The sequence below is a fragment of the Monodon monoceros genome, unplaced genomic scaffold (assembly GCF_005190385.1).
Source record: "Monodon monoceros isolate NGI ecotype Baffin Bay Population unplaced genomic scaffold, NGI_Narwhal_1 Super_Scaffold_1, whole genome shotgun sequence".
NCBI lineage: Eukaryota > Metazoa > Chordata > Mammalia > Artiodactyla > Monodontidae > Monodon > Monodon monoceros.
The window spans coordinates 40876158-40895470 of record NW_021703765.1 but is presented as its reverse complement, the minus strand read 5'-3'; the positions used below and the strand labels follow the sequence as shown (position 1 = coordinate 40895470).

The following is a 19313-nucleotide window of genomic DNA, read 5'->3' as shown; positions in this document are numbered from 1 at the left end:
TGACACTGCAGGGTTTAGGGGGTGAAAAAAGTTTTCTTTCCTCAGGTAAGTGGAAGCCGAGATGGTAAAGCGGGAGTGTGTTCAGCAGTCAGTGGAACTTTGGAATGGGAGAGGCCAAGGGTAAAGAGTCATCTACAGGAGGTGACACTGGAAGCTGGGAGGGTTAGGCTTTCTGTAGAGATGAAGAGAGGGAGACGTGAAGAGGAGGGGGGGAGAGAGACAGAGAAAGAGAGAGAGAGAGAGAGGGAGAGAGGGAGGGAGAGGGAGAAAGAGAAAGAGAAACAGGCAGAGTCTTAAGGCCAACACAGCAGGGATGAACCAAAGAAGACAAAGAAGGAATTGAAAAGATGGAGAGAAGCCAGCAGAGTGGACCGCCACGGACAGTGGGAGGTAGAGTTTCAAGGACGGTTCCTGCTGGTGTCTGGTGTTACAGAGTCAAGGAGAAGGAATGGAGAAGACCAGGGCTCTGGCCATTACAAGTCATTATGACTACAAGAGCCAGGTTTTAGGAGGCAGGAGTGCAGCCTCAGAAGACGAAGGCCCCTAAAGGCACTGTTGGGATCCAGTTCTCCAAGTCAGAACTTCAAGAGTTCCCAAGTAACTGACGTTACTTCTCGAGCTAGCTAGCTAAACTCCAACCAAGTGGGAACCTGGCCTACTGTTTTTCATTCAGAAGAGCCCCGAATACTGCAAGTCTGTGTGACTTCCTGTGAAGAGGCGGCTGGCTCACAGCAGCAGATCTCATCCTTTGCATCATTAGCTGCTCCAAAGACTCCTCCTGGGCTGACAATGATGCTTCACCTGGTGTTGACTTCTTTTTTTTTAAATTTTGGAATTATCTCTAGGTACTCAACCCTGGTGTAAATGATGGGGGTGAGGGTGGGAGCAGCTGTGACTAGTTTGGAGAAAAGATGCCAATCTCTATGCAGGCTGGAGTGTGATCTGTAGGGAGAAGGGAGCAGTCTGTTTCTGTTCCACCCAAGCCTGAGAGCGATCACCAAGCAGGCCAGCCCCTGCAGTGCTCGGAAGGACGATTCAGGACAGGATTCATCAGGGATGCTAAGGACCATACTGAACACCCAGCAGTTAGGAACACTGTGAAACTACAGTCAGAAAGAAGCAAGTGTCTGGAGAGAGGGAAAGAGCAAAGCCTCACACAAACCATAACCGAGCCAAATGCTTCAACTCCCAACCTAATTTAGCCACTTTCCCATCAGAAAAATCCCTAGGAGAAGAGAGAGTGTTATAGAAGGCTTAGTCAATCAGACCGCAAGGGGTGCAAATTTCCAAGGCAGTTCTGATGAGTGATGAGAAAGTCCAGTGGTATGTTTCAACTCCCCTGGGAACACCTTTGAGAGAGATGATACCGGGGGATGTCAGAATTGTTATTTTTGTGGAAATAAAATCTGCTGCCAAGTTTTTATTTACCAAAACCTCTCACCTTAAAGGAAAAATACAAAGAAAAGTGCAAACACTCTAAAACTGTTACATACCGGGGTGGCGGGAGGGAGGATGGAAAAGGAAAACAAGGATGGTCTTGATACTTTTCTAGTCCAAGTAACAGAAGAAAAAAGCTCCAACTTTACGTGGCTGCAGACGATTTCCTGAGTGCGGTTCTACTTGGGAAGAGAGAGACAGTAAAAGTTGGAGTTGTTTTGAAGGACACAAGCTGTCCTGACATGATATAACCTATTACTCATATTTTTGCTGTGGGTTTTTTTTCTTTTTGTCTCTTTTCAATGTAACTTTGACAAGAACTATGGCTATCCCAATCTTATCTTCTTCCCTTATAATATCCCTCTTGAGCTAAACAGAGAAATATGACCCCCATTAGATGATCACTTCTTTGCCTTTTCTCAGTGAAAATCCCAGAATTCTTTCTCTTTGCCTCCTCTTGGCAGAGATGGGAAAGAGTTTGGAGTATGAGATGTGTGGGAACAATCAGGAGACTTGGCAGAAATAGCGGAGACACCTGCACCAGATGGGGGTGGTTGGTATCACTCTATCTTCTCCAGCTAATGCCCACTCTGAAGGGGGAGCTTTCAGGATCGCTCCTTCCACCCACTCCTTCCTTCTTCCTCAAATATAACCACCTCCCCCCACTGCTAATTTTCAAATCGGCACAATGATTAATGACCCAGGCAAGCACTTAATTTCCTGTCCAGTAGTACAAGGCTGATTTCCAATAAAAGAACTCACTCAAGACAACTATTTCCTCTCTGCAGCTTCTAATCTTGTATTGAATTGTGGGCATTCTTCCCTCTCATTGTGTAAGCAGAATCAATTTTTGAACTTCCATTTGGTGAATATTCCAAAGAATCACAGAATGCTAACGCTGGAAGGGACCTTAAAGGCAATGTAATTCGACCTCCTCTTCTCTTGCAATTCAAGCAGGACTTAAGAGGAAGGCTTTGCCTTACATCTTCTCTGTGCACTTGGTCAAGCAGCAAGTGAGGAGGGAATTACTATCATTAAAGCACACACCTTGGGTCCTCACTGGTCTCATTATGGAGTTACCTTTAATGAAAGTCAATTTTATTTTTATTTTTTTAAATTTATTTTTGGCTCTGTTGGGCCTTCGTTGCTGCGCGCAGGCTTTCTCTACTTGCAGCGAGCGGGGGCTACTCTTTGTTGGGGTGCGCAGGCTTCTCACTGCGGTGGCTTCTCTTGTTGCGAAGCATGGGCTCTAGGTGGGCAGGCTTCAGTAGTTGTGGTGCACGGGCTCAGTAGTTGTGGCTCGCAGGCTCAGTAGTTGCGGCTCGTGGGCTCTAGAGCGCAGGCTCAGTAGTTGTGGCGCATGGGCCTAGTTGCCCCGCAGCATGTGGGATCTTCCCGGACCAGGGCTCGAACCCGCGTCCCCCGCACTGGCAGGTGGATTCTTAACCACTGTGCCACCAGGGAAGCCCGAAACAGTCAATTTTAAATTGGGAACTAATCACCATGGGAGAATACTTCTGCAATTATGGGCTCAGGCAAAACAAAACAAGTGTCAGTGAAACCCTTCAGATACAGCAACACAATTACCATGTTCAATTACCCAGGTCTCCTTAAACACCCACTGCAGATGTAATAAGTTGTCCTGATTTGAACTACATGTATCCATCACTTGTCTTATTTCTCAGAAATGCTGGATAGATAACTCCATTGCTTTCTGTGAAATGAATTCTGAAAGGCAGAGGTCCCTCAACAAGATGCTAATGGCTGCATAATAAAGTACCTTCTTTAGATGCATGATCTCCTATAGACAATTTTAATTACAATTCAGGAAATGCTCCCTGGGTTGATGACGAAATTATCTGAAATTCATAAGGGAGGGTATGCAAGTGACAAGGAATGGGTTGTGTTGATGGTGGGTTGAGAGATGGCAGAGTGACCACAGTAGCAACAGAGCATGTTGGAAGCTGTGAACATTAACACTGGACTAAAAGTAATGGACGTGAAGTGAAACACCCCAGTGTATCTCTAGCTCTACTTACTAGTTGTGTATCCTTCCCCAAGTATTTTATTCTTTTTGAGGCTATGTTTTCTTATCTGCAAACAAGCAATAATTAAGGCCTGCTGGAACATTGTAAAAATCGTATTAAATACTAGGCATGAAAGTACCAATCACACAGCACCTAGCAAATACTGGTGCTCTATAAATACTTCTTGAATTTAAGTATCTTAATTCCCTGACAATATACATTTTTTTTAGTTGAAACATCTTGATTGCCATAAACAACACAAACACAGGGATTTACAGCATTTTATTACTATAAAAGCTAGCATATAGCAACCATAGGATCCAACAAGTCAAATTTCCATTGGCTCTGACCTATTCCCCACTCAAATGCTCTGATGAACTAAAAATTAAATATGGGTCATAAATGGCCACAGAACTTAATGACATCAACTTGAACACTCTAATGAGGTGAAGCTTGAAGGCTAGAAAAAGCATGGACTTCAGACCAGAACAGCTCTACCTGACCAGCAACACGACCTTAGATTATTTAACCTCCCTGAAACTTACCCTCCTCGTCTATAAAGTGAGAACCCTACCAGCGACTCCACAGGTCGTTATGAGGATTAAATAATATTAGCAGATGTAGGTAACACAGCCAGCTAGAATCAGCCCCTCAACTCAAAGTAGGCAACCAAAAATGGTAATTGCTAAGAATATGCAGTCCAGGGGTCTTTAGGTGAATACTATTTCTCTGTTTCCACTTATTTTATAAAACAGCTGTTCTACCTACTGCACAGATTTGTCATGAAAATTCAGTGAGATAATCTAGGAAGTTCAAAACTAGGAACTATTAAATGTCACCTCTATATTCAAGGCAAAGATACATTATACTTTCACACTGTCTCTAGGAAATCAATCCCTGGAAAACATGTTTGTTTTTTTTAATTTTTTTTTTCTTTTTGCGGTACGTGGGCCTCTCACCGCTGTGGCCTCTCCCATTGCGGAGCACAGGCTCCGGACGCGCAGGTTCAGCGGCCATGGCTCAAGGGCCCAGCCGCTCCGCGGCATGTGGGATCTTCCCGGACCGGGGCACGAACCCGCGTCCCCTGCATCGGCAGACGGACTCTCAACCACTGCGCCACCAGGGAAGCCCCATATGTTTTATTTTTAATGGACCGTTTTTAGCTCCCAAAGATGCCAGAATTGGGACTAACAAAGCTATATGCAATTTTGTTGTGCAGGACCAAATGGAGCTTTGGCTATAAACTTAAACTTCATCCACACAAGCCAAGGCAGATGGTGTTCACAATAAAATTTTTTGAAAAGTTACAATATGTCTATAAGTACGGGCAATTAATACACATTTTGCACTACAATTCAGTATCTGGTATACAAGCTTGAAAGTGGTAATGCAGGAAAATTCTGTAGCCCTGCGTGCTATTGCTCAGCTTATCCACTTATGGGTGCCTGAGGCCCACTGCTTCCCACCTACATTAGTCATAGGAAAGAAGGACAAGCTTCGCTTTCGTGACCTTTCAGATCCAGGTGATCTAAGGCAGAAAGTTACAGTTTCAAAACTAAAGTCTTCACTACACTTAATCCGATAATGAGTAGGGATATGAAGCTTCAAAATGGCCAAGAGCTAGAGAGCCAGAAGATACTTCCAAGGTTATAGGACGTCTTAGCAGGACGTTATTTTTCTACTGAAAACTCAATTTGTGCCCCATCCTTTCCCAGCCTAAAATTAGCGGGTGGTTTGCTCAATCATCACCCAGAGAACTCAGCCGGCCTACCACTCTCAAGTTGGACAGCACTTCTACTCTAGCTGGCTCTCTTGGAGACAGTATTTTGAATTTCCTTGGTTGAATGCAAAACACATTAGCTAACTAACCAAACAAACTGGAAGGAGGCATAACACAAGACCCAAACCTGGCAGACGTGATGACTGTGAAAACACTCTTAAATGCTACAGGGTGGTAGGGAATGTGACCCAGAGAGTGAAGGAGGTGATTTCTTTAGAGTTTCAATATTTATTTGTCCATAAATATAGTCACCCATAATGTAGAACTAGAAAGGAATGGACAGCAAACCTAAATTCCTCTGGCTTGAAAGAGCCACAGCCCCAGAGGGGTCAAGGCAAGCATATAATCTGGTAAAAATTTTTATTTCTCCTATACTGAATTCAGGTAGGAGTTCTGTAAATATTCATTTTCATATTCATTCATACTCTCTCTCTTTTCCCCTCCCTCCTCCTTTAGAAATGAGATGTTACAGAACAAGGGGTTAGGGAAAGAGGGGAAAGGCTCAATATAAAATGAGAAGACCTAGGTTCAACCCAGCCACTTAATGGCCATCAATCTGGCATAAAAGCTAATATAGGAGCCTCCGTTTCCTCAACTATAAAATGGGAAAAAAACATGAGATGCTGATTTCTGGGGGTAAGTGCATGCACCTTGTTTTTGAAACGCAATGCAAACTACAAAACAAAACAAGGAAACCATGATGCTTAAATACCTCTAAAACAACAGCAAAGCTCCTGAACTTTATGTAAGTAACAAAGACCTCTGGTTCTTTAAGGCTCTTTTGGATATTTTGGGCACCTTACATATAAGCTCTAGATGATGGGACTAGAATCTGAACCTCACGCAGAGGCTGTCTTTTATAGACCTGCAGCACTTCAGAGCTTTCCTGGAGCAGGCTAACAGCACAGGCAAGGGCAGCTTACTGGGTATGATGGTTGATGATGTGTGTGTCAACTTGGCTCAGGCACGGTTCCCAGATGCTTGGTCAAACACTATTCTAGATATTTCTGTGAAGGCATTTTTGGGGATGGGATTAACAGTTAAATCAACAGACTGAGTAAAGTAGATTGCCCTCCATGATGCGGGTGGGCCTCACGCAATCCCTCGAGAAATTAGACTGAGGTTTTCCAAAGAAGGGGGATTCTGCCAGCCATCTGCCTTTGGAAGCAAATGGCAGCTCCTCCGTGGGCCTCCAGCCTCCAGCTTTTGGACTTGCCAGCCTCCACAACTGCATGAGCCAATTTCTTACAATCAATCAACCAACCAATCTCTATTTTACACACACACACACACACACACACACACACACACACACACACACACCTTATTGGTTCTGTTTCTCTGGAGAAGCCTGACTAACATATTGGGCTTCACCCTTCTTAATTTTATTTAACACTAAACCATGAAAATTTATTATGTCCTTTGCTTCCATACCAGTTGCTGATGTGAAGGCTGGTCCTGTAGCCCATGATGATGGTTAAAGAAGCATACCTGCTATGATTCCTGCACACCTACTAGGTGAAAACACTGTCCTAGTGCTGGAGGCAGATCTCGGAGGGCAGCATTCACATTTCTGTATGTAAGAGTTTCTCTGCAGGCTTCTAAGAAAAACTTCTGAAATAAAAAAAATGCTTGAGGAGCTATCTTTGGGGGCTCCAAGATATCTGGATACAACTAAAAATCCTTGGCAGAAATGACAATACCCTTAAAAATGCAGCAGCTCCCCTTCCTTCCAGTGTCACTGCTGCCAGGTCCTCATAGAGCCTAGGGGCTCCCCACACCGACCTGGTGGGTTTTCTGAAACACCCCTTTCCTTCTCAGTTTGGCAACTGCTGTGCTAGGCATGGGGGATAGAATGGTGGGTGATATGGACAGTCTTAGCCTCTCAGAGGTTCTCGTCAAGTGATGGGGTGTCAATCACTAAACAAACACTCAAAGAAATATGTAATTACAACTTGGATAAATGCTGTTTAAAAAAAAAAAAGTTCTATGAGGTCAAGGGGATCTGGCCTTGTCTAAGGGGCCAATAAAAGGACTTCCTGAGAAATCACTCTGACCTGAGACCTGAAAGATGAGCAGAGGTCAGGCTGCAGGAAATGTGAAGACTGGGGTGACTGGGGTCAAGAAGAGCAAAGGAAAGAAAAGTAGCGTAAGATGAAGTTACTAATAGACAGGGGCCTGTCATACAGTGCTTTGCAGGCAATAGTAAGAACTTCCCCCAGATATCCTTGGATCTTTTTCCCCCTTTTCTTTAAAACTTTCTTTTAAATTTATGTGTTGTAAAAGTAAAGCATATTTATTATACCAACTCAACAATAGAGAGAAAAATTAATTAACTGTTAATTAACAGAGGAAAACAGAGTACTTACTAGGTGCTAGGCACCTGCCAAATGCTTTCATGCTACTATTAACCCTACAATACAAAGAAGTTTAAGTTACCTGCCCAAGGCCACAGAGTTAGCAAGTGCGTGCTGGATGTGGACCCAAGCAGTCTAGCCCTAGAGTCCGGCTCTTAGCCACCATGCTAAGGCCACAAATCGGCCCTGCTTCCGACCCTACTCCGTTAAGGACTGATGTAAAGTGTTTTACATATCCTTGTGTAGGTTTCTCTGTGCTCAAATATGTAAAATCAGCTAGATAAGGGAAAATAGACATATATTGGAATTTGTTTCCAGCAAAAGGGAAATTTTGATATTTCTCTTAAAAGCAAACAGAAGCCCCTTGAGTTTGTTTAACACGGCAGTAAGGCAATCAGATTTGTACAGTGGACCTTGAACAACACAGGTCTGAAATGCATGGGCCCACTAATACATGGATTGTTTTTCAATAAATACGTACTACAACATCCGTGGTTGGTTGAATCTGCAGAACATCGGATATGAAGGGCTGACTATAAAGTTATACGTGGATTTTCCACTCCGTGGATAGTTGGCACCCCTGACCCCAACTGTATTTTATTTTATTTTATTTTTTGGCCATGCCGTGCAGCATGTGGGATCGTGGTTCCCTGACCAGGGATCGAACCCAAGTGCAGTCTTAACCACTGGACCCGCCAGGGAAGTCCACCCCGACTGTATGTTAAAAAGATTCTCACACTCTGGCTCCCAAATGGAGGATAGGGATAGGGTGGGGCAGGGAGGGGTAGAGGGCAGAAGCTTAGGAGCCTACTGCAATCCTTGGGCATATGAGACCACATTTTCTTTATCCATTCATCTGTCAATGGACATTTAGGTTGTTTCCAAATCTTGCCTATTGTGAATATTGCAATGAACACTGACATGCTAGTATCTCTTCAAAATCCTGATCTCAATTCTTCTGGATAAATACACAGAAGTGAGATTGCTAGATCATATGGTAGTTCTCTTTTTAATTTTTTGAGCAATCTCCATACTGTTTTCCATAGCAGCTGTACCATTCTGCACTCCCATCAATATTGTGCAAGATTCTAATTTCTCTACATCCTCACCAACACCTGTCTATTATTTTCTTGATAACAGCAATTCTAGCAGGTATGAGGTGATTTCTAACTGTGGTTTTGATTTGTATTTCTCTAAAGATGAGTGACACTATCTGCTCATATACCTGCTGGACATTTATATTTCTTCTTTGGAGAAATGTCTATTCAAGTATTTAGCCCATTTTAAAGTCAGGTTTTTTGCTATGGAGTTGTAGGAGTTCCTTATCCTTTGCATATTTTGGAAATTAACCCCATATCTGATATATGATTTGCAAATGTTTTCCTCCATTCCGTAGGTTGCCTTTTCACTCTGCTGATGGTTTCCTTTCCTGTGTTGAAGCTTTTAAATTTGATGTAGTCCCACTTGTCTATTTTTGCCTTTGTTGTTCTTTTAGTGTCATATCAATGAAACCACTGACAAGACCAATGTCCAGAAGCTCTTCCTCTATGTTTTTTTTCTAGAAGATTTATAGTTTCAGGTCTTATGTTTAAGCCTTTAATCCACTTTGAGTTGAATTTTGTGTATAGTGTAATATAAGGATCCAATTTCATTTATTTGCATGCGGGTATCTAGTTTTCCCAGCACCATTTATTGAAGTAACTATCCTTTTCCTATTGTGTATTCTTAGCACTCTTGTCAAAGGTCAGTTGATTGTATATGCATGGGTTTATTTCTAGGCTCTTTATTCTGTTCCATTGGTTTATATGTCTATCTTTATGCCAGTACCATACTGTTTTAATTACTGTAGCCTTGTAATATATTTTGAAACCAGGAATTGTGATGCCTCCAGCTTTGTTCTTCCTTCTCAAGCTTGATTTAGCTTTGTACAGTCCTTTGTGGTTCCATATGAATTTTAGAATTTTTCACATGAGCACTTTAAAAACAAGCTGGTTAAAAGAAAACAAAGCAAAACCTGTACTTCATATAATCAATCTGATATGTTCCAGATTATTATATATTTTAGTGTAACAGATTACCATTTACCTAACAAGCATTTACTCATCTTCATAGGAAACAGTGGTTGCCATCTTTAGCACTGTCTAGAGCCATCTGAGCAGTTAGAATGTATGTCCAAGTGTCAGCAAGCCACCCACTCCCTAGCAGCCTGCCAAGGGCGGCAGTCCAGGATATTCACAGGCACCTCCCACTCCCAGCTCTTCCGCCCAATGCTTGAATACACAGGGCTGGTGTCTGATTCCCTTCCAACCCAAGCACTTGGGTGGGGCCAGGCCAGGGTGGGGAGTGTGTGTCACAGTGTGACCCCTCCTGGTCACACTGGCAGTCTTTGTATCAATTCTGTTCTGTTTCTGCTAAGGTTCAGACCTCCAGGGGCCTGTGTGCATCCTACTCTGGTCTTCTCACATCTACCCTGAAGGAAGTCTTGGAAATGCCCAGCTTGGTAAGTGGCGTTAATACCACCTCTGCATTATACTCACACAACTGTGCTGCCTCCCTTGTCCCACCTCCAGACCCCAACTGTCAGCCTGTCTCTTTTGCATATGATCTCTTTTTGGACCCAGACATCCACCTGGACTTAGATTGAAAAGGCTACATTTTTGTTGAAACCTGGTCCCGTACTACTAGCTTCTTCACAGAAATTATCAATGATTATGTCTAATCACACTAAGTGGGGAAAAAAGTAACTACTCACTATGCTGAGTAAACAGCAATTTACTATATCTAGAAATGCCTAATTATTTGAATAAGTTTTGGGAAATTAAATTATACTGGTAAAAATTAAGCTTAAAGATTACTGATACAAAAACCATTTTCAAAATAAGACATTACCAGATGATAAAACACATGCATACTTATATATAAATTTGTAATACTGAAGTAACAGATCAGACAGCTAATGAATAGTCTACAATAAAACAGTCTATAGTCTATAAGCAAACCAGAAAAGTAAAATGTATGAGCAAGTCAAACACAGGCACAGAGTGCAGTCAACTCTTTTTTTTTTTTTTTGCGGTACGCGGGCCTCTCACTGTTGTGGCCTCTCCCGTTGCGGAGCACAGGCTCCGGACGCACAGGCTCAGTGGCCATGGCTCACGGGCCCAGCCGCTCCGCGGCATGTGGTATCCTCCCGGACCGGGGCGAGCCCGTGTCCCCTGCATCGGCAGGCGGACTCTCAACCACTGCGCCACCAGGGAAGCCCCAGTCAACTCTTGATTATCCAGGGACAGATTAATTACAAAGTCATGGCATTTGGACAAGGTTAAAATGACTACAAATAAGTGAAATGTCTATGTACTAGAAGACCATTGTTAGGAATCCAGTATTACTACCACAGCATGGGAAGTCCTCTCCAGCAATCACATTTCATCTCATTTAATTTTTGAAATCTAAACCAACACTAAAATTTAGCAAAATTTTCAACTGCTAATTAGAAATATCATTCAGTGATAAACTAGAACAAAAAATTATGATATGAAAAAAGATAAAGGACATATTAATTCCATTTTAATCAATACTGAGTTCTTAAAATAGACTACAAAAATAGAAGAGCTTTTAGCACATCTTCTCACTACAACCTTGATAAGGCAATGCTAATTTGGTGAAACTGGCAACGAGCACAGAATTGGTCTGAATGTTAGATGTCCTTTCCACTACGGTTATACTGTCTACTTTATAGTATACTCTGGGTTGGTTTCATTTTAACTCTGTGTTGGGTTAAAGTCTGGGAGTCCCCACATAAATTGCAACGTTTAGCAAAAGCTGAAAATCATATCAATATCAACATACTGCATAATTTAAACATAACTGAAGAAGCTAAGTCAAGCAAGTATAGAATTTTAAATTAACAACAGACAGAGGCCCCCTTATGGAAAATAAAATCATTGACCTTAAATGGTTTAGATCTACAAAACAAACTCCCAATACAATTGGACCATCCTTTTATGAGAATTCCTTTAAGTATTCTGCATACATTTCATCAATATAAAGCAAATCCTCTTAGAAAGTGATAGATATTGTTAGAGGTAACTTAGTACATGAAAATGTGTCCAAGTCCTGGTTGATGGTTCTTTTGTTTCAGATCACATATAAAAATAAAATTCCAATACACCCAAAGAGTTTGGGCTTTCCTTTGGGGTCAGGAGAACAAATGGTTTATTGTTCTGTTTATTTTTTTTAGTGCATTAATGTTATGGGAATCAGAGAAATGATTGACTGATTACTCCCTCAGACGTTGAAAAGTAAAGAGACGTGGAATCACTGGATTTTGGAGAACTTAACAGAATATGATTCAAGAACTTTCACCGAGGTTCCCCAAACACAAACTTAGCATTAGAAGAATGTTGATAAAGCAGAGTTGAACTGCAGGGGACAACAAGCTTTGCAGAAGGCGGCAGGTCTGAAAAGCACTTCCCCCAAAAGGGAAGGAGGTCATCACCGGGTTAAAGAGAAGGGAAGAGACAGGGTGTCAGCACCATCTCAATTCAGTTAGTTCAGCTCAATCTGGTCTTGGCTTCGTTCACGCTACATTTCTGTTTGGAGAGAATCTGGAGAAGTCTGCATATAAACCCCCGCTACGAGAGCCAGGTTTGAGGCCTTTAATTTATGTAACTATGCATACATTGTGTCTCCAGACTGCTAGCAGTGTGCATCCAAGAATAAAAAAAAAGAAGCGACCTTAAGACGATTCAAGATAAAAAGAAATTGTTGAGAGAATAAAAGATTAAAGTTTAGTAGCAAGAACATTAAAAACAACGAACCAACACACATAGTGCGGTTCTGGCCTGTGGAAAGCACTGCTCCGCAACCAAGGAACTAGCCTCCTGTCCTTGTGCAGCAAGACCCTCTCAGGACTCCAGGTGGCTGCTTGTGAACAAAGAAACAAAAGGGAGCTCATGGCGGAAATAAGGAGACAAGAGAAATATGAAATGGAACCAAATTTAGAAAAGCAATCTTTTCAAAGGTGAACGGAGGCAACTGTACTCACTGGATAATAGGGGATGAGTTTGGGTCAATTTGAAGGGACTTCTGGAAGAGAGGAACTCTTTTCTTCTTTAGATACTGCCATAGGATGCACAAAACAAACAACTACTTTAACTGAAATCACAGGAAAAGACCAAATGGATGTCAATTAAAAAAATATTTATGGGGCTTCCCTGGTGGCGCAGTGGTTGAGAGTCCGCCTGCCGATGCAGGGGACACGGGTTCATGCCCCGGTCCGGGAAGATCCCACATGCTGCGGAGCGGCTGGGCCCGTGAGCCATGGTCACTGAGCCTGCACGTCCGGAGCCTGTGCTCCGCAACGGGAGAGGCCACAACACTGAGAGGCCTGTGTACCGCAAAAAAAAAAAAAAAAAAAAAATATATATATATATATATATATATTTATGTATTTTGTGCAATGGATAAAATTGGAAATGAGTACAATGGAAAAAGGAGTACAACAGGGTTTATGAGAGAGGTTCTGTCCCTAGAGAGGTAACAGTGATTTTGAAAACAGCACAACTGAACCTGGGGCTAGCAGACACTTATCCTGGTGCTCCTTTCATGCCAGGTAACTACTTCCTTAGTCTGATGACCTCGACAATGTTCCATTACATAAACATGCCTGAAAAAATTCACTAATTGTGATCTATCACTGTCATGAATTAACTTCCGGGAAGGTAGGATCTGGAAGTCTGACCCAGTAGGACATTCTAGCTCTGCAAATTCACTCCTGACATTCCAGAGAACATGACAGGGAGTTCTACCACAGGAAGGAAACACTGGTTGAGGCCTCCTTGCTAATTTGAAAACTACTTTTGGAATCTGCAATTATTTCTTAAAATAGAGGTTTAAAAATCTCTGAATTCAAACTAGATTTTAATTTGCCTAGTTTAAAACTGTTTTGAAACTTTCGTAAAAAGCCACGAGGAAATGCTCTAGAAATTATCAAAAGGCTACAGTATGCTGCTTGATGAGAAAGAAAGGCAGAGGGCCAGGGTTTTGCCTGTGATTAACAATACTTGTCTTAGATTTGGCTAGTGGATCTGTCTCAAGAAGTTCCATTCTTTTGAATGAATCAAAACTGGGTGATGACAAGAAAACTATCCATACTTCACATTACCATAAATGAAATGAAAAGTAAGCAACATGCAACCTCAGCCTAGAAAAGTCAACCAGAGTTCAATTTAAACATGAATATTAAGGAAAATCCTCCTTTCCACTTTGTAAATATGTAATTTACCCACTCAAATAGGATATAAAAAGAATCAAATATATTTACAATATAAGTAACTATTAGCTGGTACTTTATTTTTTCAGCTAATTAGGTCATTAATGAACATTAACTGCAAGAAATCCATGTAAACATCATGTTTGGTGTGTACAAAGAATTCTGTCTGAGGACAAATATATTTCACAGAATTTATCATATTTAGTCCATTTCCCAACACATAAACTGTCCAAATGTAGTAGATATAAAATAGAACAGATTTTATTTTAAACCTTCGTTATCATAAAACTGAACTTACACACATTTTAAATGTTGGAAGGACTGAAATTTTCATGGTCCTCGTAACTTCTCCATAAAGTTTACCAGGACAGGTATATATAAAGTTAAACTACTCCCTTCAAATGCAGCCATTTCTCTAAATAATCTTTTAAAATTGTCAGGTTTTTCTAATGTTTATGGCTTACAGGCCAAAATCACTTATTAAATAACTAGAAATAACCATCTACAGCACAGTGATTTCCAATCTAGCCAAGAACTAAGAAGTACTGTAAGATATCTAAGAATTCTGTACACTGAGTAACGTCTACCTATGTCTTTCCAAATACAGGTAGAGGCCCTTGTTATTTGTAAAAATTTGAAAATCAAGAACTATATTAAAATAAATATACTGGATTATAAATATAGATATGAAATAAGCAGTTGATGAATGAGGGAATACTAAATTAATACAATTTCAATTTACTAAACTAGCAAATCTTATTGGTTTCACCACCTGATAAACTTTTGGTCATTCTATATTTTCTTAACCAACAAATACAAAATGGATCATGGGCTTGTAAACCGTCATGGTGTTAAAAATGGATCCTTGATTTTGAAAAGGTAGCATGAAGTATTGAAAACAAGGCATGCTTTTTTAATCCAACCCTAAAACTTCAAGGAGCTCTAAAAGGACATTTGCTAGAGTCCAGGGAATGTGGAACACAGCATGAGAAATGTGAACATTCTTGGTAAACTGACATCATCATGACAACTCTGGCAGGGCTCCAAGTGTCTGAAGCAGAACTGAGTCTTGTTTATGAAGTGGGAGACAGAAAACTTGGGCTTTCTGATTTACACCTTGGCAACCAGTAAAAATAGTTAAAAGAAAGGGAACACTTTTTATGTACAGTAACTGGTAAGTTTCAGTAAAGAAATGGGAAAAGGAAGCTATTTGAAAAGTTTAAAACTGACCCCCCCCCTTCTTCAGAATGAGTCATTCAGAGTGTCTCTCCTCTCTAAATATACATACACACAGAGACTTAAAAAAAGCCTATTTATGAAAGTAATATAACCACTTTACAATTCAGAAAGTAAGAATAAAATAACCCATAACAGTTCAAATTCAACAGAACTACCCTGATTAGGATTTTTGGCTAATAGTACCTTCTTGCCCCAACTGCTTTAAGTCAGGGGCTTTAAGATATTAAGTATGGACCCAAAGACATTTAAATTTGGTATAAGGAAGAGTAAACATTTCTACTCAAACTTGTGGATGTCAATACTTCTGCCAATACATGAGGTCTAGCTGTTACTACTTCAAACTAAAGATAAGACCCCTTCTAAGAAATGTGAAGAGAGTTTTTAAATGCAGTTTTAAAAATAGCTTTAAATGTCAAATAAACTCATAGTTCGTGAATCACTTCTTAAAGTTCTTATTTGGATGTTTGTCCTTTATTTTAGCAAACTATACATTGAAGAGTTTTCATTTCTACTTTATACAATAAAAAGGTAATGTGAGTTTTAAAAACATGAAAGTTCATACTGGAGAAGCAAACCAAGTGATGGCCTTCTAGTTTCAAAATACGCATAAAACCCCACTGGTCAAGGTTTTACATTTCTGTTCCACATTAAGTTTTATGGTCTATCAGGAATGTAAAGCATGATGTTTCAATAAAATTGTGATTTATTAGATAAGTTCCTACTTTTTTGATAAATGTACTTTGGTTTTGAATGGTATCCCTATTTTTAACTGGAAAGAGAGCAAACATTAGCAAAAGAGTTTGTGAGAAAGCTGACACAGCATTTTTCTAGAAACCTGTATCTTAATTTCTTAGTCTTTTAGTTAAACTTCTGGTACTTCTGTCCCCTCAAGTTTAAATTTTATAGTGCACTGTTGTATTTCCTTACATCATTAAAAAAAAAGAGTTTAAAGTAATCAATGACACTATTTTAATATAACTAGGAAGTAATTTTCATTTAACTGTGTTAAGCCAGAAAGGAGCACTCAGGCACCATATAAAATGCATTTGAGTGCCTTAGTCATATATCCCTTTTAATCACAATTATATATTCACTTTCTTGGCTCTCCAATGGTTTGAAAAGGTTATCTTTAGATTTATTACTCATTAATCTGACTCAAATTTATCAATAGAGACGACTTATGTAAAACTATTGATATAAGCAGGAGAGCAACAATTACAGTTCTTGGCCCTAATTCAACTCTGATATAAATAATACATTAATAAAGGTTCGGACATTTTGCAAGAAAAGCTTTACAGTGGGGATTAAAGGGCCTGCATGACACAAGTTTCACACAATTCAACCAAGTTCACGAATATACACTTCATTTAGCCATGAGTTTAACCTTGCTTCATTTAGCCGTGAGTTTAACCTTGAGAAGTGTAGAGATAATTTAGGTTCAAGGATGACCTTAAACATCCAATGTCCTGGAAACCTGGTTAATAAACATTCTAGGTAACATCCTGAAAAATGAAAATGTAAGTGTTTCTAAAGCAATACCTTCTCTCTTTTTTTTTTTTTCAGGCCTTTTACTGGAACAGAAAACATCACTAACCTAAAAAACCCAAATTTTGCTCGGCATGACTCAATGCCACAGTTCAAGTCTGACCAGCTACCCTACATTAAAATTCTCAGTACATTCTTTGAAAAGATGGATTAAAATACCAGTTTCTAGGCCATAAAGAAATGCCTGTGAAAGGGAATCTTTTCTTCAGTGTAGGTACACAGCTGTTGATATGCAGATTTATGGAATTCTGTGTGTCTGAAATACATGTTTGTTTGTGCAAACGCATCACGTCTAAAATGCCCAAATTTAAACGGAAAAATACTACAAATTAAAATGATTAAAAAGTGCTTTTAGAGCCAAAAATTCTCAATGTTTAAAGCAAAACCGGTAACTCTTTTCCTTCTCAACCCCCATCCCAAACAAAGCCCTTTTGAGCAGCTGCAGGATACACTCTTATCAGAAACAGGCAGGCACCAAATTACAAATGTACGGTTATTCCAAAAGTTCATTTACTAGTCAGTTCTTCAGAACTTTTAACATCTTCCCAGAGAAACAAGTTGAAAATTGGGGATTAAGCTGCCAGATCAGCACACAAAACCTGATTTAAAACATAACAGTACTCAGACAGGGCCAAGAGTTCTACAGAACACTGATTTAGGGTTGGCCTGGGGTGCACCTTCTTGTGCTGCCATTCTGGTCTGAGAGCAGGGAATCCTGTCCTCCTCACTGTGGGCCCAGAACTCTGCCAGTGCCAGTCACTATTAGAGGATTTGGGGGTATATGTTCCATAAGGCAAGGCTGGGCAGTAGCCTCTAAGAGACCGCATTTTCAGGAGATGAGGGGCAGAATCAGGCATTTGGGGATGACAAGCTGAATGGGAGCGTGGGAGGAGTTGGCGAGGGGTTAGGGAGGTGAGATGGAGTAGAAAGTGAAATACTCGTTGGCCAAAAAGTTCCTTTGGGTTTTTCCATTACTAAAAACCCAAAGGAACTTTTTGGCAAACCTACTAGAAAGAGGAGGGGTGCAGGGTCTAGGGGTAGGCTAGTGAGGACTGATACGAGCGAGAGTTTACCTCCCTCCTTTCTGTGGATCAACTTTCTCTTTCCCCAGGATTAAAAAGACCAGACCTGTGAGCATCTGTGATTATGAGGGAAGGCAAAAGTCTCCATGGAAAATGGGTTTAGAAGGATGAGAGTGGAGGATGGAGAATTCCACGTTGATTTGGGATCTGTAGAAGAAGAAACTCTCTAGCTGTGACCATGGGATAGAGGAACTCTCAATTTCTTCCCTTTGGGAATTGCTGCTAATATGTACATGGTATAAATTCAGACCACGAAGGGACTCAGAATGTAAATAACAAAGCAAATGAGTTCAATTATTTCTTTTATTAATAGAAGACCAACTCACACTAAATCTTTCAATTATAAATTTCCATATGCCAACTAGATCATCTGTTGCTTCTGACAGAGCACTGAGTTTTTAGAAGAGTCAGATGTTAATATGGAAATAAAAGGTATACTGATTTTTTATTTAGAATGAGACCCTATATGTACATCTTTTTTCACTGATTTTTATTCCATTTATTTTAAATTAATATTTTTAAATGTCCTGGATATAAAGAAATGTACAAACAAGTTCTAATCAGATGCTAATAGAATCGAAAGCATTTAGTTTTTTCAATGAAAGTTTTTTCAGGATCCCACATGCCACGGAGCGGCTGGTCCTGTGAGCCATGGCCGCTGAGCCTGTGCTCCGCAACGGGAGAGGCCACAGCAGTGAGAGGCCCGCGTACCGCAAAAAAAAAAAAAAAAAAAAAAACCCTATAGTTCCCATCTTTTCTGGATATATGCACAGGAGTGGAATTGCTGGATCATACAGTAATTCTATTTTTAGTTCTTTAAGGAACCTCCATAATGTTCCCCATAGTGACTGCACCAATTTACATTCCCACTAACAGTACAGAAGGGTTCCCTTTTCTCCACACTCTCTCCAGCATTTATTATTTGTAGACTTCTTTAAAAATATATTTATTTTTGGCTGTGTTGCGTCTTTGTTGTTGCACGTGGGCCTTCTCTAGTTGTGGTGAGCAGGGGCTGCTCTTCGTTGTGGTGTGCGGGCTTCTCATTGTGGTGGCTTCTCTTGTTGCAGAACACGAGCTCTAGGCGCGTGGGCTTCAGTAGTTGTGCCATGTGGGCTCAGTTGTTGTGGCTCGTGGGTTCTAGAGCGCAGGCTCAGTAGTTGTGGCACACGGGCTTAATTGCTCTGCGGCATGTGGGATCTTCCTGGACCAAGGCTCGAACCCGTGTCCCCTGCATTGGCAGGCAGATTCTTAACCACTGTGCCACCAGGGAAGTCCTATTTGTAGACTTTTTGATGATGGCCATTCTGACTGGTGTGAGGTGATACCTCGCTGTAGTTTTGATTTGCATTTCTCTAATAATTAGTGATGTTGAACATCTTTTCATGTGCCTATTGGCCATTTACATGTCTTCTTTCGAGAAATGTCTGTTTAGGTCTTCTGCCCATTTTTGATTGTGTTGTTTTTCTGATATGAGTTGTATGAGCTGTTTGTATATTTCAGAATTTAATTCCTTGTCAGTTGTGTCATTTGCAAATATCTTCTCCCAGTCTGTAGGTTATCTTTCATTTTGCTTAT

The 19313-nt window shown here is 40.6% G+C and overlaps 1 protein-coding gene across 4 annotated transcripts in view; it reads right to left on the bottom strand.

Moving 5' to 3' along the window:
- The window catches only part of GAREM1 (GRB2 associated regulator of MAPK1 subtype 1), a 204030-nt gene that overhangs the window by 74175 nt on the left and 110542 nt on the right, over positions 1–19313 (bottom strand). For 2 of the 4 annotated variants that reach the window (XM_029223289.1, XM_029223296.1), the window contains exon 1: positions 1494–2545. The exons of the other annotated variants lie outside the window; for them this stretch is intronic. The gene's annotated coding sequence lies outside the window, so the exon portion shown is untranslated. Of the gene's footprint in view, positions 1–1493; positions 2546–19313 lie in introns of those variants that run through there. 4 annotated transcript variants of the gene reach the window in all.